A 9830-nucleotide genomic window follows, 5' to 3' on the forward strand; every position below is an offset into this window, starting at 1 on the left:
CATACTTCTAGACAGGCTGGAAAACTGGGTTGGGCATTCTGGGATGGTCCTCAAATGGTTCAGGTCATACTTAGAAGGGAGAGGTTATTAGGAGACCATAAGTCTGAGTGGACATCCATGGCATACAGAGTCACAATTCTTGCACCACTCCTGTTTAACCTGTATATGCTGCCACTGAGCCAAATAATGAAAAATAACAATATTGCTTACCACAGCTATGCTGACGACACCCAGCTCTACTAAGCACTGTCACCTAATGACTACAGCCCCATTGACTCCCTGTGCAAATTCATTGATGAAGTTAACAAATGGATGTGCCAAAACTATCTTCAGTTAAACAAAGACAAAACTGTAATCACTACATTTGGAAACAAAGATGAAATTCTCAAGGTGAACGCATATCTTGAGGATAAAGGTCTGATAACAGAAAATCAAGTCAGGAATCTTGGAGTGATTTTTTGGAGTAAGACCTGAGTTTTAGTAGTCATATCAAAGCAATAACTTAATCAGCATACTATCATCTGAATAATATTGCAATAATTAGATGCTTTGTTTCCAGGCAAGACTTAGAGAAACTGGTTCATGCTTTCATCACCAGTAGGGTGGACTATTGTAATGGCCTTCTCACCGGCCTTCACAAAAAGACCATTAGACAGCTGCAGCTCATACAGAACGCTGCTGCCAGGATTCTGAGCAGAACCAGAAAATATGACCATATCACACCAGTCCTTGGGTCTTTACACTGGCTTCCAGTTACATCTAAGATCGATTTTAAAGTACTACTACTTGTTTATAAATCTCTCAATGAGCTAGGACAGGGCTATTCAAATCTTACCCTGGAGGGCCAATGCAGTGCAGACTTTAGCTCCAACCTTAATCAAGCACACCTGAACATGCTAATCAATGTCTCCAGGATCATTAGAAAATCACAAGTGGGTGTGTTTGATCAGGGTTGGAGCTAAACTCTGCAGTGCATTGGCCCTCCGAGGTAAGATTTGAATAGCCCTGAGCTAGGACCTCAATACATTGCAGATATGCTGATAAACATGTGCTGATAAACATGTGCTCCAACAGTAGCCACATTCAAATCCAGACTCAAAACACATCTGTTCAGCTGTGCATTTAATGAATGAACTGATTGCACCTTATCTATGCATCATTTTTTAAATTTTTTTGGTTAAAAATAATTCTGTTTTAGTTAACCTTTGTTCTTTTCTTTGGTTATCATCATTTTATTATTTTTAATTCTCTTTACATTGTATTCTTTTTCTTATGCATTTATTATCCCAATTTCAATTCCTTTCCAGGAATCCTCTTTTCCAATGGAGAGAGCTGGAGAGAAATGCGACGCTTTGCTCTCAGCAACCTGCGCGACTTCGGGGTGGGCAAGAGAGGAATGGAAGAGAAAATCATAGAGGAAATTCAGTATCTGAAAGGAGAGTTTGATGACTTTGAAGGTATAAGCTGCAGACACACATTTATGGAAATGTGCAATCATGCTCTTACTTTAAAGGATCTGTTGAGGGATGTTTGTTTGCTCTTCACAGGGAAACCCTTCGACACAACCCAGCCTGTGAACTACGCTGTGTCAAACATTATCTCAGCGATTGTGTACGGCAGCAGGTTTGAATACACAGACCCACAATTCACAAAAATGGTGGACAGGGCAAATGAAAATATTCGAGTTAGTGGATCAGCTTCTATGATGGTATGGAATTAAGTTATATTTTTGCTGACTTTTTTTTTTGCTGAAAAAAAACATTTTGTCTCCGTCTTGTAGCTTTATAATATATTTCCGTGGTTGGGTCCGTTCCTCAACAGCAAAAGGATTATTGTAAAAAATGTCTTGAAAACTAGAGCACAAATGACTAATTTGATCACTGGGCTGCTGGATAATCCACACGACCAGAGAGGGTTTGTCGACTCGTTACTCATGCGCAAACAGAGTGAAGAGGTATGGAAATCACCTTATTGCATATAAATACAGGAGAGCATATAAAGCATTTACAATAAAGTTCCATTTGTAAACATTAGTTAACATGAACTAAAAATGGAATTTTTTTTAAAGCATTTATTAATCTTAGTTGATGTAATGAGACCTTATTTTAAAGTGTTACCTTCACCTTTTGTCTGAGTTTCCATTGTATTCTTGTTGGTTTTGTACAGTTTCCTTTATTAGCTTTTGTTACCATGGTCGTTTATTGTTTGATTCATGCACTGCTCCTGTTTTGGTTAGTATATACTGATCCTGTTTTCTGTTTCCTGTTTTCTTTGTTGCTAAAATGCTGAATATGTACCTGTTTACTGGTGGATAAATATTTTTCAAATTATTTTAATTATATATGAATTATTTTTATTTATTTTTTTGCACAAAAACTATTCTCGTCACTTCGTAAAATTATTGTACAGCCACTGTAGTGAGATGGACTTTGTATTGATGTTTTTAGTGCCTTTTATGGGTCTTGTGAGTGGGAATGTACTGAATGTCAATGGAGGCCTTTCTGAAAGCCTTTCTCACCCATCAGCTTTCAACAAAAATATCTTCATTTGTGTTCCGAAGATGACCGAAGGTCTTACGGGTGTCCAACGACATTAGAGTGAGTAATTAATTAAATAATTTTCCTTTTTGGGTGAACTAAACCTTTAATTTAAATTATGTAAGTGGCACGAGCAAGCCATTTTGCCACGGCTAATTCTGAAACCCATATCAGACATACATTTTCACCACTAAGGCATGTGCAAAATTTCCTGAGTTTTTGACCATGTTTAGGCCCTCAAAAATGCGATTCATTTTGGAGAAGAATAATAGGCTGAGCAATTACAATATGGTCCTCACACATCGGGCCATAAATATCTGATTTACTGTTGGTCGGAGCTAATGACTGTGAATTAGAAATTTGTCCAGCTCAAAGCAACCAATATGTATTCCGAGTTTAGTGTCTGCAGATAAAACTAACCAACCCACTTTTGCCAATAGATTGTGCCTCCTCCTGTCTTTGCCCATATCTATTGGATGGATGTGTGTGTTGAGTTTCATGCAATTTGAAGCATTGTAAAAGTCAGTCTCAAAAGCATCGGAAAATAATATTATAGTTTGATGTGTTGCCATGGCAACAATATTTACAATATTAAGAAGTGCTTACCAGAATTACATCTGCTATGTTTTGACATCTTACTGATTAAGTTTGAAGCAAATATGGTAAAAGTAAGATGGTGATTTCAAAGCATTTTCAAAGTCATACACTACCTGCTGCCAGTTGGTGGTGCTATAACGTTGACTCACAATAGTCACGTCCATGTGATCGGCCTCTTACAACGAACACCAAGCTGAATTTTCATTAGTAGTTGTCTCATTTCAGAAGGCTGCATCCTCCGGTGGTCGCATTCGAAGGCTGCATACGACATAAGGCCGAAAAAATGGCACTACTGCCAGATATACATGCAAGCGTAGGTGTGTTTGTGTTTTGTAAGTAGTTTAAGCTTGTTTTTTTTTTTTGTTTTGTTTTTTAAGCTCTATTACCTCCAACAGATAGTTGTGGTAAACCGGATTACAACTGTTTAGTGTTTTTTTTTTTTTTTTTTTTATGTTTAGAACAGTACATTGTCAAGACAAGAAACATTTCATAGTCATTTTCAAGTTATATATAATTTTCATTCATATAAGTGAGAGCGCAACGAGGTTGAAGGTGTTGGCATAGCAACGTGATACTTCCTGTCTGTGTCCTACGAAGACGTCTCATTTAATTCTGATTGAGGAAACTCCGTATACTGCATCCTACACAGGATGTGTCCTCCGGAGGATGCAGCCTTCGAAATTTAATGAAATGAGACACAGCTAGTTATAACACACTTCCTACTTCTTTTTTCTAGCCATAAATCTGTTTCCTTGCTACAGCCAAATATATTAAAAATCCGCTCTCAATTTAGCATCCTCAATGTCTTGATTTCATTCTGACTGAGTCTGGCACTGATCGGGTGAATCACCTTTGAGGATTATATCAATTTCCAGAGCATGCTTTTTCCAAACAACCCATAATACCTGACTTCCTGTTGGGCTGACATATAACTTAGAGCATGAAGGTTGTTCAGCCCGATGAGGTCTATATGTGTAAGAATAAATAATAATAATAATAATAATAATAATAATAATAATAATAATAATAATAATACATTTTATTTATAATGCACTTTATATTAAACAAAATCTCAAAGTGCTACAGAATTTAAAAAAAACAATCAACAACAATAAATAAATAAGTAAATTAATGAAATAAAATAAATAAAACTGAAAAATAAAATAAAATAAAGAAGTAACAAGTCAATTAAAAGCTCTGCTAAAAAGGTGGGTTTTAAGACCACGCTTAAAAGCATCTATAGTCTGTGGAGTCCGCAGGTGGTCAGGGAGAGCATTCCACAGACTGGGGGCTGCAGAGCAGAAGGCTCGATCTCCCATAGTACGGAGATTGGCTGTGGGAGTTTTAAGGCGATACAGCGAAAAGTGTACAGTGTACCATTTTGTAGGTTAACAAGTTATACTAACTTATATGACTGAGTTTTTAGACTAAACTAGTAATATTTAGTCAAGTTTACTTGATTTGTTTAAGTAAAGACAACATTAGGGTTTACAGTGCAGGTATAATGCGAAAAGCAATTTGTTGGTTGACCCTGAATATGACACTGCTGGATGACAAGGCACAATTGCAACCAATCTGAATGAGATGTGAGTGGGATTTTTAAATAGTTAAATGTATTCATTGGAAATATATTTTTCTGTTTTGTTTGTTTGATTTCAAAACTATGACTTATGCAGATTAAACAATTCTATGAATGTTTTTTACTGTAATAAAGTGTTCCCTTTCGGGGAACTCGAGCTGCGTCGAAGCGCTGTGAGAACGCCTCTGCGTTAATGCGTCGTGAAGCGCCTGTAGAACCATTCCATCGGAAAAAAGATCGATCGTCGGCGTGATGACGTCATCGACCGGAAGCTATAAAACGTCCGTGAAAACAAACAGGAACTAGCTTCTGAGCCTTCAGCAAGCGATCTGTGTGAACCTGTCTGTCTATTTGGTGTTTTTGTCTGTCTATTATCAGAGATTTTCCACCCTTTTTGTTAAATATTCCATATATTAACAGAGAAAAGAGAAAATAAAATAGATAGAAATGGCGAGTGAGAGCAGCAATTTCAGAAAGTGTGTTCCTCCCTGCCCACGCTACATCACGGGCGGGGACACACATCTTCTCTGTGTTGCATGCTTGGGAGCGCAGCATGCCCAGGCAGCCCTCGAGGGGGCTGCTTGTGAGCACTGTGAGCGTTTACCATTAAGAACGCTGCGCTCCCGCCGGGCACTCTTCGAGGAGGGTGCCTCGGCTCGTGTTCCCCGCGGCTCTGGTCCCGCTTCCGCCGAGGCGGAGCGAAGGCTGCAGTCGTGGGGATCACAACTGGATGTTGCAGAGGGGTTAGAGACGGGCGCTGCCTTATCTCTGCCCTCACCTGCTCCATCCAGCGGCTCTTCTCGGGGCATGGAAGCACGCATGGCGGTTTCTTCCCCCCCGAGAGAGTCGCCGGTACTTCATCTGTCCAGCTCTGAGGAGGTGGACGTTGAAAGTATCGATACTGAAGATTCGCCACTTCAGTCCCCTGCTAGTGAAGAGCTAGTTGAGGTTTTGACGCGAGCAGTGGCCAGATTAAACATCGACTGGCCCACTGAAAGATCTGAGGCAGGAAGAAAACGTCATAGCAAGCTAGACGAACGCTTCCTGCCATCTCGCGCTTCAGAACCTCAGCGACGGGGCCTGCCGTTCTTCCACGACTTGCACACCGAGGTGGCAAGATCGTGGAGGAGACCGGCATCATATCGTGTCTTCAGCCCGCAGACTTCGGTCTATAGCAACATCAGCGGGCTGAGACAGTACGGTTATGGGGCGATGCCAAAGGTTGAAGAGACGCTTGCGAGCCATCTCTCACCTTCTTCGGCATCGTCCCTTAAGGCCCCGACTTTACCCACCAGACCATTGAAAACAACGTCGGCGTTGGTGGGTAAAGCGTACTCGGAAGCGGGTCAAGCGGCTGCATGCCTGCACACGATGGCTATCGTGCAGGCATACCAGGCTGACCTGCTGAGGGATCTGGACGGTAGTGATGCTGTGGGGGGAGATATTGTAGCTGAATTAAGATCTTCAGCCGATCTAGCTCTCCGGGCCACCAAGGAGACGGCCAGATGTGTTGGCCGCTCCATGGCAGCATTGGTGGCTACGGAGAGGCACCTATGGTTGAACCCCACAGATATCAAGGAGAGGGAGAAAGCCTTTCTGCTTGATGCGCCGCTTTCTCCTGTAGGCCTCTTCGGTGACGCAGTCCATACTGTCACCGAGAGGTTCCAGGAGTCGAAAAAGCAAGCTGCGGCGCTCAAGCAGTTCCTCCCTCTCCGAGTCCAGGTCCCTGGGGCTGCTGCTGATACCACCAAGCAGCCCAAACCGAGTACGAGCTCTTCACACAGGGCTCAACAGAAGCAGAGCGTCGCTGCCCGAGCTCCCCCTCAGCGTGGGGACGAGGGGCGGCGCTCTCAGACGAGGCCTTCGAGGGGCAGGGCTGATCTGCGGACAGTCCTGATCGCCAAGAAGGCCTCGTCGAAGCGTTCCTGACGCCAGAAGCGTCAGGACGCTGAGGGTGGTTCCCCCCGTAGGGAAACGGTGTTTACCCCTGCTAACGGTACCCGTTTCCCTACGGCACCCTCGGGGGGCCGCGCTGCCAACCCCGCCGCAATGCCGGGGCGCAGTCGGTCTCCGCGGGCCACCCGAGGGTGGTCCGCACCCCCTTCGGGGGGCCCTGAGCAGTCAAGTCAGTCGTTTCCTGCCGGTCCGCCGCTTCAGGGCACTGTGCTTGTTGCTCAAAATACACCAGAGGCCAGCCTCGAGAGGCTGGTTCCCTTAGTAGATTTTCTAGACGAGTGGAAACGTCTATCAAACATATCTCGTTGGGTCCTGCAGATAATAGAAAGGGGGTACGCTATTCAATTCAGAAGTCGGCCACCTCCTTTCTGCGGTGTCCTACCTACAGAGGTGGGCCCGGAGCAGGCTCTGGTAATGGCACAGGAAGTAGAGACACTCCTGCAAAAAGGGGCTATAGAGAGGGTTCCCCCTCCCAGCAGGGAGTCTGGCTTTTACAGCCGTTACTTCATCGTGCCCAAGAAGGATGGGGGCTTACGCCCGATATTAGATCTGCGGCTATTGAATCGCTCGGTGGCCAAGCTAAAATTCAAGATGCTTACACTCAGACAGATTGTAGCGCAGGTCAAATCGGAGGATTGGTTTGTCACCATAGACCTCAAAGATGCGTATTTTCATGTCTCCATCCTTCCACATCACAGGAAGTTCCTGAGGTTTGCCTTCGGGGGAGAGGCATACCAATATCGTGTACTTCCCTTCGGTCTAGCACTGTCACCCCGCACGTTCACCAAGTGTGTGGATGCAGCTCTGGCGCCGCTGCGTCTACAGGGCATCCGCATACTGAACTATATCGACGACTGGCTGATTCTAGCGAATACAGAGCAGATGGCGGTTCAGCATCGAGATGCTGTTCTCGCCCACATGTCGAAGCTGGGGTTGAGGCTGAACGCCAAGAAGAGTGTGCTTTCTCCGGCTCAGAGAACCACTTTTCTAGGTGTGAACTGGGACTCGGTAATTATGCGGGCGCAATTATCGCCAACACGCATAGCATCGATCCTGGCAGCCGCCAAAGAACAGAAGCTAGGCCGAGCCGTCACTGTGAAACAGTTCCAGAAACTGTTAGGTCTCATGGCAGCAGCGTCCAACGTGATACCTTTTGGCCTACTGTACATGAGGCCACTGCAGTGGTGGCTCAAAACAAAAGGGTTCTCCCCGAGGGGAAATCCGCTCCGCACGATCAAAGTCACGCGGCGATGCCTACGTGCTCTGGTCATGTGGAAAAACCCGGGGTTTCTATCTCAGGGTCCCGTGTTGGGGGCTCATGTTCGTCGCGTAACGCTAACGACAGACGCCTCTCTCACGGGCTGGGGGGCGACCATGAGTGGTCGCTCGTCCCAGGGTCTATGGCAGGAACATCAGCGGCACTGGCACATAAATCGGCTAGAGATGCTCGCAGTGTTTCTTGCATTGAAACAGTTCCTGCCCGACCTCAGGGGCCACCATGTACTAGTCAGAACAGACAACACGTCCGTGGTGGCCTATATAAACCACCAGGGGGGTCTGAAGTCTCGTCCGTTGGACAAATTGGCACATCGGATCCTCCTGTGGGCCCAAGGGAAATTGCTGTCAATCAGGGCAGTGTATATCCCGGGGGCCCTGAATCAGGAAGCAGACAGCCTGTCGAGACAGGGGCCGAGGCCCGGGGAATGGAGACTCCACCCAGAGGTGGTGGAGCTCCTCTGGAAGGTTTATGGGAAAGCAGAGATAGACCTGTTCGCTTCGGCGGAGAATTCTCACTGCCCGCAGTGGTTTTCTCTGACCCATCCGGCCCCTCTGGGGCTGGATGCCATGGTACAGGAGTGGCCGAGGCTGCCTCTGTACGCCTTCCCCCCGATTGTCCTGCTTCCAGGAGTTCTGGAGAGGGTACGCCGGGACGGGGCCCAGGTACTTCTAGTGGCTCCGAACTGGCCGACCCGAGTATGGTTTTCGGACCTGATATCTCTCCTGGAAGGCTCTCCGATGGAGATTCCGACCAGGAGGGATCTACTCTCTCAGGCGGGCGGGAGATTCCTGCACCCACGCCCAGAGATGTGGAAACTGTGGGCCTGGCCTCTGAGGGGGCTAGGCTCATAGAGGAAGGTCTCTCGGCCGAGGTCGTAGAGACCATCCTACACTCCAGAGCTCCGTCCACAAGGAAGCTGTACGCTTTGAAATGGAGACTTTTCTCAGCATGGTGCAGAGAACGCCAGTGGGACCCAGTTAACTGCCCGGTTGGTACAGTGCTGGAGTTCCTGCAGGAGAGGTTCTCGGCAGGGTTGACCCCCTCCACACTTAAGGTGTACGTGGCGGCCTTGGGTGCCTTCCACGTCCCTTGCAGTGGAGTGTCTTTGGGAAGACACCCTCTAATTACACGCTTCCTTCGTGGCACTTTAAGGTTGAGGCCAGTTATGCACTCGAGGGTCCCGGCATGGGACTTGGCCATTGTTCTGAGGGGCTTGTCCGGACCTCCGTTCGAACCTCTGGAGGAGGTTTCGGATAAGTTCCTCACCCTAAAAACCATCTTCCTTTTGGCCATTTCATCTCTTAAAAGGATAGGAGATATTCAGTCCCTGTCAGTAGGGCCCTCATGTCTAGAGTTTGCGCCAGGGATGGTGAAAGCATTTCTACATCCCAGGCCGGGTTATGTCCCCAAGGTTCCTACGAGCCCACGGGGCCCCATCACTCTACAAGCCTTCTGTCCTCCTCCATTTATGACGTCAGACCAGGAAAGGTTAAATCTGCTGTGTCCTGTGAGGGCACTGGATACTTATGTCCACAGAGCTGCCCTGTGGAGAAAATCCGAACAATTGTTTGTTTGCTTTGGACCCCCTAAGAAGGGGGCCCCAGTATCCAAGCAGAGGATGAGCAAGTGGGTGGTCGAGGCCATCTCACTTGCTTATGAAGCTACCGGGCAGCCATCTCCACTGGCTGTCCGGGCGCACTCAACCAGGGGTATGGCTGCTTCTAAAGCACTCTTGTCGGGGGCTTCCCTCCACGATATCTGCAACGCGGCCGGTTGGTCGTCTCCTTCTACCTTCGTCAGGTTCTATGAACTAGACCTGGCATCTACAGTAGGGGCACAGGTACTCTCGTAACCGTGTGCGCTTCGGCTTCACACATACGAG

Source organism: Pseudorasbora parva, chromosome 2 (genome assembly GCF_024679245.1).
Source record: "Pseudorasbora parva isolate DD20220531a chromosome 2, ASM2467924v1, whole genome shotgun sequence".
In the NCBI taxonomy this organism is placed as follows: domain Eukaryota; kingdom Metazoa; phylum Chordata; class Actinopteri; order Cypriniformes; family Gobionidae; genus Pseudorasbora; species Pseudorasbora parva.